This window comes from Arvicola amphibius, chromosome 6 (assembly GCF_903992535.2).
Source record: "Arvicola amphibius chromosome 6, mArvAmp1.2, whole genome shotgun sequence".
NCBI lineage: Eukaryota > Metazoa > Chordata > Mammalia > Rodentia > Cricetidae > Arvicola > Arvicola amphibius.
In genome coordinates this window covers 72,852,083-72,863,866 of record NC_052052.2, presented here as the reverse complement: position 1 = coordinate 72,863,866, position 11,784 = coordinate 72,852,083, and positions in this window count along the sequence as shown.

The window sequence follows — 11,784 nt, the reverse complement described above, 5'->3', positions numbered from 1 at the left end:
GCTTCATTTTTAAATATCTTCTTTGAAAAAAATACTATAATTGATATGAGATGGTTAAATAACTGAACAATGGGGCTCAATAATGACTGTGTTTAATGTTTCATTTGTATATTTAAACTCAACTGCTGTGAGTTAGTGTAATATTTCAAAAGAGTAAAAATATCTTAAATATTAAATAAATAAGCTGAAAAGATACCAGGAAACTGTGAGCTTCAAAAACCCTGACCAGCATTTTATAACACCTTTGAAATAACAGGCTATATATAAAAATATTATTGGCAGTGTTCCACTTAACCTTGCCCTTGTGTCTGAGGTGGCCTTGGAATACCAGGTATCCCTGTTTCAGTGCTGAGGAGTTTCATCCAGGTGGTGCTGAGGAGTTTCATTCAGATGAACAGGAACAGTTCCTGCTCCTACATTGAGGAGATCCACCCAGAGAATCAGTCACAGCAGACTGGACCAAGACACCAAGACTCTCTTGGCTCCATTTGAAGGAAGAGATGGGCAGGCACCAATGCAAAAATTCCTCCAACAACCTGAAAGGCAACATGATATTACCAGAAACCAGGGATCACAAAGCAAGAAGAATTGAACACCCTACTCCAGAAGAAATAGAAGAAATCGACTTTAAACAGAACACTAGGAAAATTAGAGAACCTTAAACAGGAGGTGAAAAACTGCCATAAAGAAATAGAGATGATAAACAAAATGGTGAGGAAATGGATAAAACTCTCAAAAATACCCAAGAAAAACAAGAAAAGCAAGAAAAAGCAATCAAACAGGCAAGGGAAACAGTTCAAGACTTGAAAAAATAAATGGAGCTAATGAAGAAAACACAAACTGAGGGAAAGCTGAATATGGAAAATCTGGGTAAACCAACAGGAACTGCAGAGACAAGTATTACCAACAGAATACAAGAGATAGAAGAAAGAATCTCAGACACTGAAGATACTACAGAGGAAATAAACTCACTGATTAAAGAACAAAACAAATAAAACAAATTCTTAACACAAAACATCCAGGAAATCTGGGACACTGTGAAAAGACCAAACCTAAGAATAATAGGAGTAGAAGAAGAAGAGTTACAACTCAAAGGCCCAGAAAATATATTCAACAAAATTATAGAAGAAAACTTTCCCAACCTAAAGCAGGATATTCCTATGAAGGTACAAGAAGCATACAGAACACCAAATAGACTGGATCAAAAAAAAATGCATCTCCTTGCCATATAATAATCAAAACACCAAACATACAGAATAAAGAACAAATATTAAGAGCTGCAAGGGAAAAAGGTCAAGTAACATATAAAAGGAAACCTATCAGAATCACACCTGAATTCTCAATGGAATCCATGAAAGCCAGCAGGTCTTGGATAGATGTACTGCAAACACTAAGAGACCATGGATGGAAGCCCAGACTACTATATCCAGCAAAGCTTACATTCATCATTGATGGAGAAAACAAGATATTCCAGGACAAAAACGGATTTAAACAATACATTGCTACAAACCCAGCCTCACAGAAAATACTAAAAGGAAAATCACAAACCAAGGAAGCCAACAACACCCATAATAACACAAGCATCTGACAACCCTCCACCAGCACAACTCTCAGAAGGGAAACACACAAACTCTACCACCAGAAAAAATAACTGGTGTTAACAAGCACTGGTCTTTAATATCAATTAATATCAATGGACTCAATGCACCTATAAAAAGGCACAGGTTAAGAGAATGGATACGAAATCAGGACTCAACATTCTGCTGTTTACAAGAAACGTACTTCAAATTTAAAGATAGACACTACCTCAGAGTAAAGGGTTGGGAAAAGGTTTTCCAATCAAATGGACCAAAGAAACAAGTGGGTGTGGCTATACTAATATCTAACAAAATTGATTTCAAATTAAAATCAATCAGAAGAGCTGGAGATACAATTCATCAGGAGGAAGTCTCTATTCTGAATATCTATTCCCTTAATTTAAAAGCACCCATTTATGTAAAAGAAACTTTACTAAAACTCAAAGCATACATCAAACCACACAGTCTAATAGTAGGAGATATCAACACTCCACTCTAACCAATGGATAGGTCAATCAGGCAGAAACTTAGCAGAGAAATACAAGAACTATCAGATGTAATGAACCAAATGCACCTAACATATTTATAGAACATTCCACCCAAATAGAAAAGAATTACCTTCTTCTCAGCATTGCACAGAACCTTCTCAAAAATTGATCATATAATTGGTAACAAAGCAAGTATCCATAGATACAACGAAATTGTAGTAACCACCTGTGTACTATCGGATCACCATGGAATAAAGCTAGAATTCAACAACAATTCTAACCCCAGAAAGCCTACAAACTCATGGAAACTGAACAGTCAACTACTGAACCACACCTGGGTCAAGGAAGAAATAAAGAAAGAAATTAAAGTTTTCCCTGAATTCAGTGAAAACAAAGACACATCATACCCAAACCTATGGGACACTATGAAAGCAGTGCTAAAAGGAAAATTCATAGCACAAAGTGCCCACATAAAGAAAGTGGGGAAAGCACACATTAGAGACTTAACAGCACACCTGAAAGCTCTGGAAAAAAAGAAGCAGATTCACCCAGGAGGAGTAGAAGACTGGAAATAATCAAACTGAGGGCAGAAATCAACAAAATAGGAACACAGAAAACAATCCAAAGAATCAGTGAAATAAAAAGCTGGTTCCTGGAGAAAATCAAAAAGATTGACAAATCCATAGCCAAACTAATCCAACCGCAGAGAGAAAACATGGAAATTAACAAGATCAGAAATGAAAAGGGGGACATAACCACAGACACAGAGGAAATTCAGAGAATCATTAGATCTTACTACAAAAGCCTATATGCCACAAAATTGGAAAATGTGAAAGAAATAGACACTTTTTTTAGTTAAGTACAATATACCAAAATTAAATCAAGACCAGGTGAACAGTATAAATAGACCTGTAAGTCGCGGGGAATTAGAAGCTGTCATCAGAAAACTACCTACCAAAAAAAGCCCTGAAATCAACAAAATAGAAACACAGAAAACAACCCAATTCAATACAGAATTCTACCAGAACTTCCTTAATGTGTTTCACAAAATAGAAACAGAAGAGTCATTGCCAAACTCCTTTTATGGAGCTACAGTCACCCTGATACCAAAACCGTACAAAGACTTAACAAAGAAAGAGAATTGCAGACCAATCTCACTCATGAACATTGACACAAAAATTCTCAATAAAATACTGGCAGACCAAATCTAAGAAAACATCCAAAAAACCATACATTATGATCAAGTAGGCTTCATCCCAGAGAGGCAGGACTGGTTCAACATACGAAAATCTATCAATGTAATCCATCATATAATTAACTGAAGGAAAAAACTGTATGATTATTTCATTAGATACTGAAAATCATTTGACAAATTTCAACACCCCTTTATGATAAAGGTCTTGGAGAGATTAGGGATACAATGTACATTCTTAAATATAATAAAAGCAATACACAGCAAGCCAACAGCTAACATTAAATTAAATGGAGAGAAACTCAAAGCCATCCCACTAAAATCAGGAACAAGACAAGGCTGTCCACTCCCTCCATACCTCTTCAATATAGTGTTTGAAGTTCTAGCAACAGCAATAAGACAACATAAGGGGATCAAGGGGATTCAAATTGGAAAGGAAGAAGTCAAACTTTCATTATTTGCAGATGACATGATAGTGTACATAAGCGACCCCAAAAACTCTACCAAAAACTCCTACAGCTGATAAACACCTTTAGCAATGTGGCAGGACACAAGATCAACTCCAAAAAATCAGTTACCCTCCTATACACAAAGAATAAAGAAGCAGAGAGAAAAATCAGAGAAACATCACCTTTCACAATAGCCACAATAAAGTATCTTGGGGTAACTCTAACCAAGGAAGTGAAAGATCTATTTGACAAGAACTTTAAGTCTTTGAAGAAAGAAATTGAAGAGGATACCAGAAAATGGAAGAATCCCCCTTGCTCTTGGATTGGGAGGATCAACATAGCTAAAATGGCAATTCTACCAAAAGCAATCTATAGATTCAATGCAATCCCCATCAAAATCCCAAAAAAATTCATCACAGACCTTGAGAGAACAGTAATTGACTTTATATGGAAAAACAAAAAAACCAGAATAGCCAAAACAATCCTATACAATAAAAGTTCTTCTGGAGGCATTACTATTCCTGATTTCAAACTCTTTTACAGAGCTACATTATTGAAAACAACTTGGTATTGGCACAAAAACAGGGATGTTGTCCAATGGAATCGAATCAAAGACCCAGATATTAATTCGCAAATCTATGAACACCTGATTTTCGACAAAGGAGCTAAAAGTATACAATGGAAGAAAGAAAGCGTCTTCAACAAATGGTGCTGGCATAACTGGATGTCACCCTGAAGAAGAATGAAAGTAGATCCATTTCTATCACCATACACAAGACTTAAGTCCAAATGGGTTAAAGACCTCAATATTAATCTGATCACACTGAATCTGATAGAACAGAAAGTGGGAAGTAGTCTAAAACACATGGGCTCAGGAGACCACTTCCTATGTACAACCCCAGTAGCACAGACAATAAGAGCAACATTGAATAAATGGGACCTCCTGAAACTGAGAAGCTTCTGTCAAGCAAATGACACTGTCATTAAGACAAAAAGGCAACCTACTGACTGGGAGAAGATCTTCACCAACCCCAGAGCAGATAAAGGTCTGATTTCCAAAATATATAAAGAACTCAAGAGACTAGACTTTAAAATGCTAATTAATCCAATTAAAAAATGGGGCATTGAACTGAACAGAGAATTATCAACAGAAGAAGTTCAAATGGCCAAAAGACACTTAAGGTCATGCTCAAACTCCTTAGCTATTAGGGAAACACAAATCAAAATAACTCTAAGGTACCATCTTATACCTGTCAGAATGGCTAAAATCAAAAACACCAATGATAGCCTATGCTGGAGAGGATGTGGAGTAAGGGGAACACTCATCCATAGCTGGTGGGAATAGAAACTTGTACAACCACTTTGGAAATCAGTGTGGCGGTTCTCAGGAAACTGGGAGTCAACCTTACTCAGCACCCAGCAATTCCACTCTTGGGAATATACCCAAGAGATGCCCAATCATACTACAAAATCATTTGTTAAACTATGTTCATAGCAGCACTATTTGTAGCCAGAACCTGGAAACAACCTAGGTGCCCCTCAATATAAGAATGGATAAAGAAGGTGTGGCACATATACACTTTAGAGTACTACTCAGTGGTTAAAAAAAAAAAAAAACAATGACATCTTGAATTTTGCATGAAAATGGATGGAAATAGAAAACACCATCCTGAGTGAAGTAACCCAAACCCAAAAAGAGGAATATGGTATGTACTCACTCAATTGGATTCTAGCCATAAATAAAGGACATAGAGCCTATAATTCATGATCCTAGAGAAGCTAAATAAGAAGGTGAACCTGAGGAAAAATATATTATTATTATCCTGGATATTGGAAATTGATAAAACTGCCGGGCAGTGGTTGGGAGCACGGGGGTAGGGGTTAGGTGGGGATAGGGGGAGATGGGGGGAGAGAAGGGAGAAAGAGAGGATGGGGAGAGCTTGTGGGAATTTGATGGTTGGGATGGAGGAGGGGGGATATGGGAGCAGGGAAGTATATGTCCTAATTATGGGAGCCATTTTAGGATAGGCAAGAGACTTGACTCTAGAGGGGTTCCCAGGTGTCCAGGAGATGTCCCCAGCTTGTTCCTTGGACAGCAGAGGAAAGGGTGTCTGAACTGGCCTTGTCCTATAGCCACACTGATGATTATCTTACATATCACCATAGGATCTTCATCTGGTGATGGATGTAGATAGAGACAGAGACCCACATCGTAGCACTGGACTGAGGTCCCAAGGTCCTTATGAGGAGCAGAAGAAGGGAGAACATGAGCAAGGAAGTCAGGACCGCGAGGGGTGTTTTCACCCACTGAGATGGTGTGGCTGATCTTATGGGAGCTTAGCAAGGCCAGTGTGATCAAAGCGGACTCTTTGAATGTGGCTGACGGTGGAGGCTGATTTGGAAGCCAAGGACAATGGCGATGGGCTTTGATTCTACTGCATGGATGGGCTCTTTGGGAGCCTAGTCAGTATGGATGCTCACCTTCCTGGACCTGGGGGGAATTGGGAGGACCTTAGACTCCCCATAGTGTAGGGAACTCTGACTGCTCTTTGGTCTGGAGAGGGAGGCAGTGGGGATGTGGTTCGGGGGGGAGGGAAGTGGGAGGAGGAAAAAAGATGGAAATTTTTAATAATAATAATAAAAATAAATAAAATATTATTGGCATAAAAATAATGAGAGAGAAATATAATTTTTACATGTTACCTCAGTTGGGGACTTATCAGATCGAATGGTTATTAGAATTTGGGAGTAAGTGTTAGTATTTATTTATTTTGTATACGTTGTTTTGTCTGCATGCATGCCTTCAGACTAGAAAAGAGTACCAGATCTCATCACAGATGGTTCTGAGCCAACATGTGGTTGCTGGGAAGTGAAATCAGGACCTCTGGAAGAACAACCAGTGCTCTTAAACACTGAGCCATTTCTTAATAATTTATTACAGAACATTGAACATGAGAAAGATTCCTGTAAATATTAGACTACATCAGGAGATGATATATGTGAAAGGCATATCTCACAGATGAATCTCTCTGAAAACATTACTAATATTAAAATTTTCTTCTTGTAGTACCAATCTGATGAGAATTATTCTTGTATTTTATAAATATAAAGTCTTATAATTCTGCTTTCTTACCTTTGCAGAGTTACCACGGTCTTCATGGATTCAAAAGGTAGGCCAGCTTTACCTTTCTGAATGTGCTAAGGCATGTGACAAATATGCCCAGTTATAAAAATTGGGACATGACTCCCTAGAGCAGACAAAAACACAGTTTCTAAAGAGCACAGGAGAAAAAGGGGGAAAAAATTTAAAAAATCAAGTCTTCTAGTGAGAAAACTGACCATTCACTGAAACAAATCCAATCAATAGAAAAATGGATGGCCAGGGGAACCCTGAAGGGACTTCAAAACTTTAGTTTTTATTTTCATTCCTTAAACCCTCAAAGAAAAACATGTGCCTTTATAAAATATAAGCAAATAAAAATTTTCTTTGGATAGTGTGAAACTGCAGAAGAATGTGAATGCACTCTGTGCCATCTATTCATCTGTAGCAAACACAGTTGGCATAGACAGCCCAATAAACTAAAACACCAGAGAAAAATTGCTTCCTGAACAAAGCTTTTAAGTGTTTTCTTTTTTTTGTAAGAGTCAATAATTGGAAAATGCAAACACTGAGGATATACTCTGAATTTTTGGTGGTATTTGCAATGGATGATTTGATTTTTTCTTATTCACCTTGCCTTGAGGTCCTTGAAGGATAAATAAGTTTATATTGGCCTCATCAACACACTGCTGGGAGAATCTGTGTGAATTTAACCCATTCTCACTTATTTTAAGGCCTAGATTCAGGTTTTATCAAGAAGCTTCAAGGGACCACATTCAGTGTTGTGTGTTTGTGTGTGTGTGTGTGTGTGTGTGTGTGTGTGTATCTGTGTATGTATGTATATACATATATGTATATATGTGTGTATATATGTATACTATGTATCCTTATTCCTGCCAGGTTGGAAAGTTGGTGGTCTGAGTAAATTTGACGAAAATCCCTACATCTACTCAGTTGAGTTACCATATCATACCCAATAGTTAAGCAAGTTCAGTTTGTACTTCATGCTAATAATTTAATAGTTCCAACATTCCATGCTAAAATACATGTAGAAAGAAGAAAAAACATAGACACAGGCATCTAATGCAGGTGAATTCTACTCACACTGTCTGGCTGCAATGAGCAGAAGAAACATTTATTCAATGTTAGTCTTGTTTTCCCTGTGTGGAAGCAAGTATCCCCTGTGTGACTTTGCACATAAAATTTTTGAAGAAAAGTAGTGTTTAGGAAAGAGGATTGAAAATAGTTCACTTTGGGCATTTAATTTCAATAAACAGTTTACATCTGCATAAATGAGTTTTATAAGGAAAAATATTAAAACACCTTCTTATTAATTTAGCTTCAGAACTGGAAGAGGTAGTTGGGTTGTATCAAGAGACATTTCATGATTTTTCTTGCTGAGCCTTCCACCTTGTCAGAGAATCACTCATGCTTCACAAAACACAGAACCAAATTAGCTAGATTTCAGGACACAGTCAAGCCATTGGAGGGTGTCTCTAACCATTTTTAATTGACCATTCTCATGTTTTATGCAGCTGAGAGATTGTGTAGCAAGGATTCTATTTCTCTCTTAAAATTCGACAGAATGTTGCAGCCATTAAATGTGTGCCCACAAAGTTGCTCTGAACTCTGTTCTTCATTTACTGTAAAGAAATACAGGGAAGAAAGTCTCCATTCACTTGAACTAATGGACAAATATTTTAATTCAAATGAGAACATTTATATGGTAACTGGAAAATTTGAGCTAAGTCCTCAGCTCAACATTGTTTTGTTATTCTCCTTCTGTAAAAATTGATAAATAAGGGACATATTTAGGCTTGCTAGCCTTTTAACTTAAGCCAAGGTATGGCCTCTCCAGCATCACATGCAATGAAGGGATAAACAAGTTGTACTGAAAATGAAAACTTGAGAGAGTCTGTTTAAAATTTGCCCCCATACTTAAAGTAGTCAACAGTATTTTTAATTACAACATACTAATCCATTTTAAGAACTTTTTAGTTATAAATGACAAAATAACAAACTACTACAATCATGTTTGCATATGTTATGTATATGTTATATGTTATGTGTTTAGGGAATGAAAGGAATACCCAGAAATATACCTCTGCAAGAGACACATGAATCTATGAATAAGATTAGATCACAGACCCCGAAGTACAAGAGGTGGTAAAATCATTGTTCTTAATTCACTGGTACTCAAGAAATCGCTTCAGTGCCTTCTAAAATTGATATTGCTGGAAAAGCTAACCTCAGCCTTCTCCAAAGGGGCTGGTCTGGGATGTGGTCAGTGTTCTACTACCAGTAATTTTAAATCTTCTTGGAAACATTACCTTTCTAACTTACTGTAAACTTTGATAGATTTGTGAAACCATACATATGATGCTGGCAAACAAGATAGATGTGTATAGTGTGGATCAAGAGGAAATAAGCCATAAAACAATAAAGCTGACATATTTTGTGTCTGAAAATCAGCCAACCTCAATGCATACTCCCTTCTAACTTTCTTGCTTCTTTTTTCCATGTTTATCTCCTACCTTTCTTGCCCCCTGTCCTTTCTATCACAACCCCCCTGCCCTCCCACCTGCCCTCCCTTACTTCCTTATTCTTTTTTCCTTTTCTTTCTGCTTTAATGTGAATCTTGCAGTGAAATGTAAGATATAATGTCTTCACCAATATGATTATAGCATGAATACACCAACTATCTGCATAGGTCCTTCATCCAGCAACTTATGAAACCAGATGCAGAGATTCAACAAAGCACCACCAGGCCAACCTCTAGAAATCCAACTTAAGAGAGGGGGAAAGGAATATACGAGTGATGGAGGTCAAGATCATGATGGAGAAATCTACAGAGACAGCTGACTAAAGAACATGGAAACCAATGAATTCTGTACTGACAGCTGTGGAGCATCCATGGGACTGCACTATACCTTTCATATGTGGGAAATAGTTATGAAGCTTCAACTGTTTGTTATGTACGTGGCATTAGGACAGAGATTTATCCCTGATGCATGAGCTAGCATATTGGAGCCTATTCCCTAAGGTAGGTTGCTATATGCAGTCTTAATTCAAGGGAGAGAGGCTAGGTTGTGTCCAAACTTAATGTGCTGGCCTTTCTTGATTTCCCATGGGAGTCTTTATCTGTTGGAAGGAGTGGATGAAAGGCAGACTGGGAAGAAGGCAAAAAGGGGCCAGATGAGGGATGGGGAGGAAAGAACTGTGGATAAAATATAAAATGAAGTTAAAATAAGCTAAAAAGGATATAATGTCTTTGTAAAGCATAATAGCTCCTTACTCATTCAAGAAATGAAGGAATGGAAGGAGACCCTTCAAAGATCAAGCATTTCCTGGAATGAGAAATCATTTCTCAAACTGTTTTTCTACTGAAATAATGTGTCACTTACCTCCATTAAGAAACTGGAATATTGCTGGCAGAGTGCAGCTATTCTGTTTTTGCTGGGCAGGGTGTCACCCACCTTTAATCCCAGCACTAGGTAGGCAGAGTCAGGTATGTCTCTGTGAGTTCAAGGCCAACCTGATCAACAATAACTAGCTATAAGACAGGCACCAAAGTTACATGGAGAAATCCTGTCTCCAAAAACCAAAAAAAGTAAGTTAATAATAAATAAATAAGTAAATAAAAATTTAAAAACTGGAATATTGCTGGTTGGATGCACCTATTCTGTTTTTTTAAAGAAAAATTATTCATTAACAAGGAAGTTTTGGATATTTAAAAGAAAACCAATTTCCATTAATGTAACTAAGAAGGATCTTATTTGAATATTTCTATGATTGGTTTTATAATAAAAATATATATGTAAAAATTAACATATTCTAGGGATATTTATTAAGCATGTATTGACCATCAGATTAATAATATTGGAAAGTATACAAACTTCCTCAAACAATCTGATATTCACTGGTATGGACTGAGGTTCTGTTGTCCCACATTGGATGACCCAGGAAATGCCTTATTATAATGAGAATAAGAGCAGCAATAATAGCAAAGCAATACAAAGACTGATCCTTTTTCTGTATATCTTTAGCTTTCTATGAGTAGAGAGATTAGTTACAGTTGCTTATGTTACAGGAGGTAAATTAGATCTTTGGCATTTATTTTTAGTTTTTTTCTCACTTATTACTACAATAGCAAAACTTTACACATTTTTAAAAACCTACAATGTCAAAGCAAGAAAAGAACAGGAAACTTTAAAAATTATATATATATATATATATATATATATATATATATATATATATGGTCTAGTACAGATAATCTAATGCTACATTTTGTAAAAGTCTAGCATGACTTTTATGTTAAAAAATCTTAAACTTTCATTAGGGAAAGAAAACATATTAATTACTTTAAAGTTCATTGTATTTTCACTCACTTGTCTATCTAAGTAATGCTAAAACAGATGGTAAAAATTATCTTAAAAGCAGAAGAGAATTATTTAAAAAACAAAGCATTGAAGATGCAGATCTTGATGTTCACCTGTGCCATGTACACTTCAGTCTAGAATCTTAGTCCCAACAAAAATTTCAGGAAACAATTTGGAGAGAACTACACCCAAATTCCCAACAATTTTTTATAAATGTTTGTTTATAGTCAAAGGGAGATTTTCTATAGATATGAATACTTTGCACTGGTATGGATCTTGGTCTATTAATACGAATTTTAGATCAATTTTATTATATGTTTATTTCTGCTCTTGATTAAGGTATTGTGTTTGTGCAGCTCATATAAAAATGTAATGTATAGCTAAAATACAGTTAATAGATATTCATCTATAATAGTCAAACTTGTTGCCATGTTAGCTAGGTTTTCCAGATGTACATAGATATATTTCAGATGGATAATTATTCTTCAAACCCTTCAAAAACTTCAGAATATGGTATTTAACATATTTTAAGAACTTAGAACTTTTTATAACAATGAGGCCCATCTGCTCCAAGAAGCACCAATTACTTCAAAAGG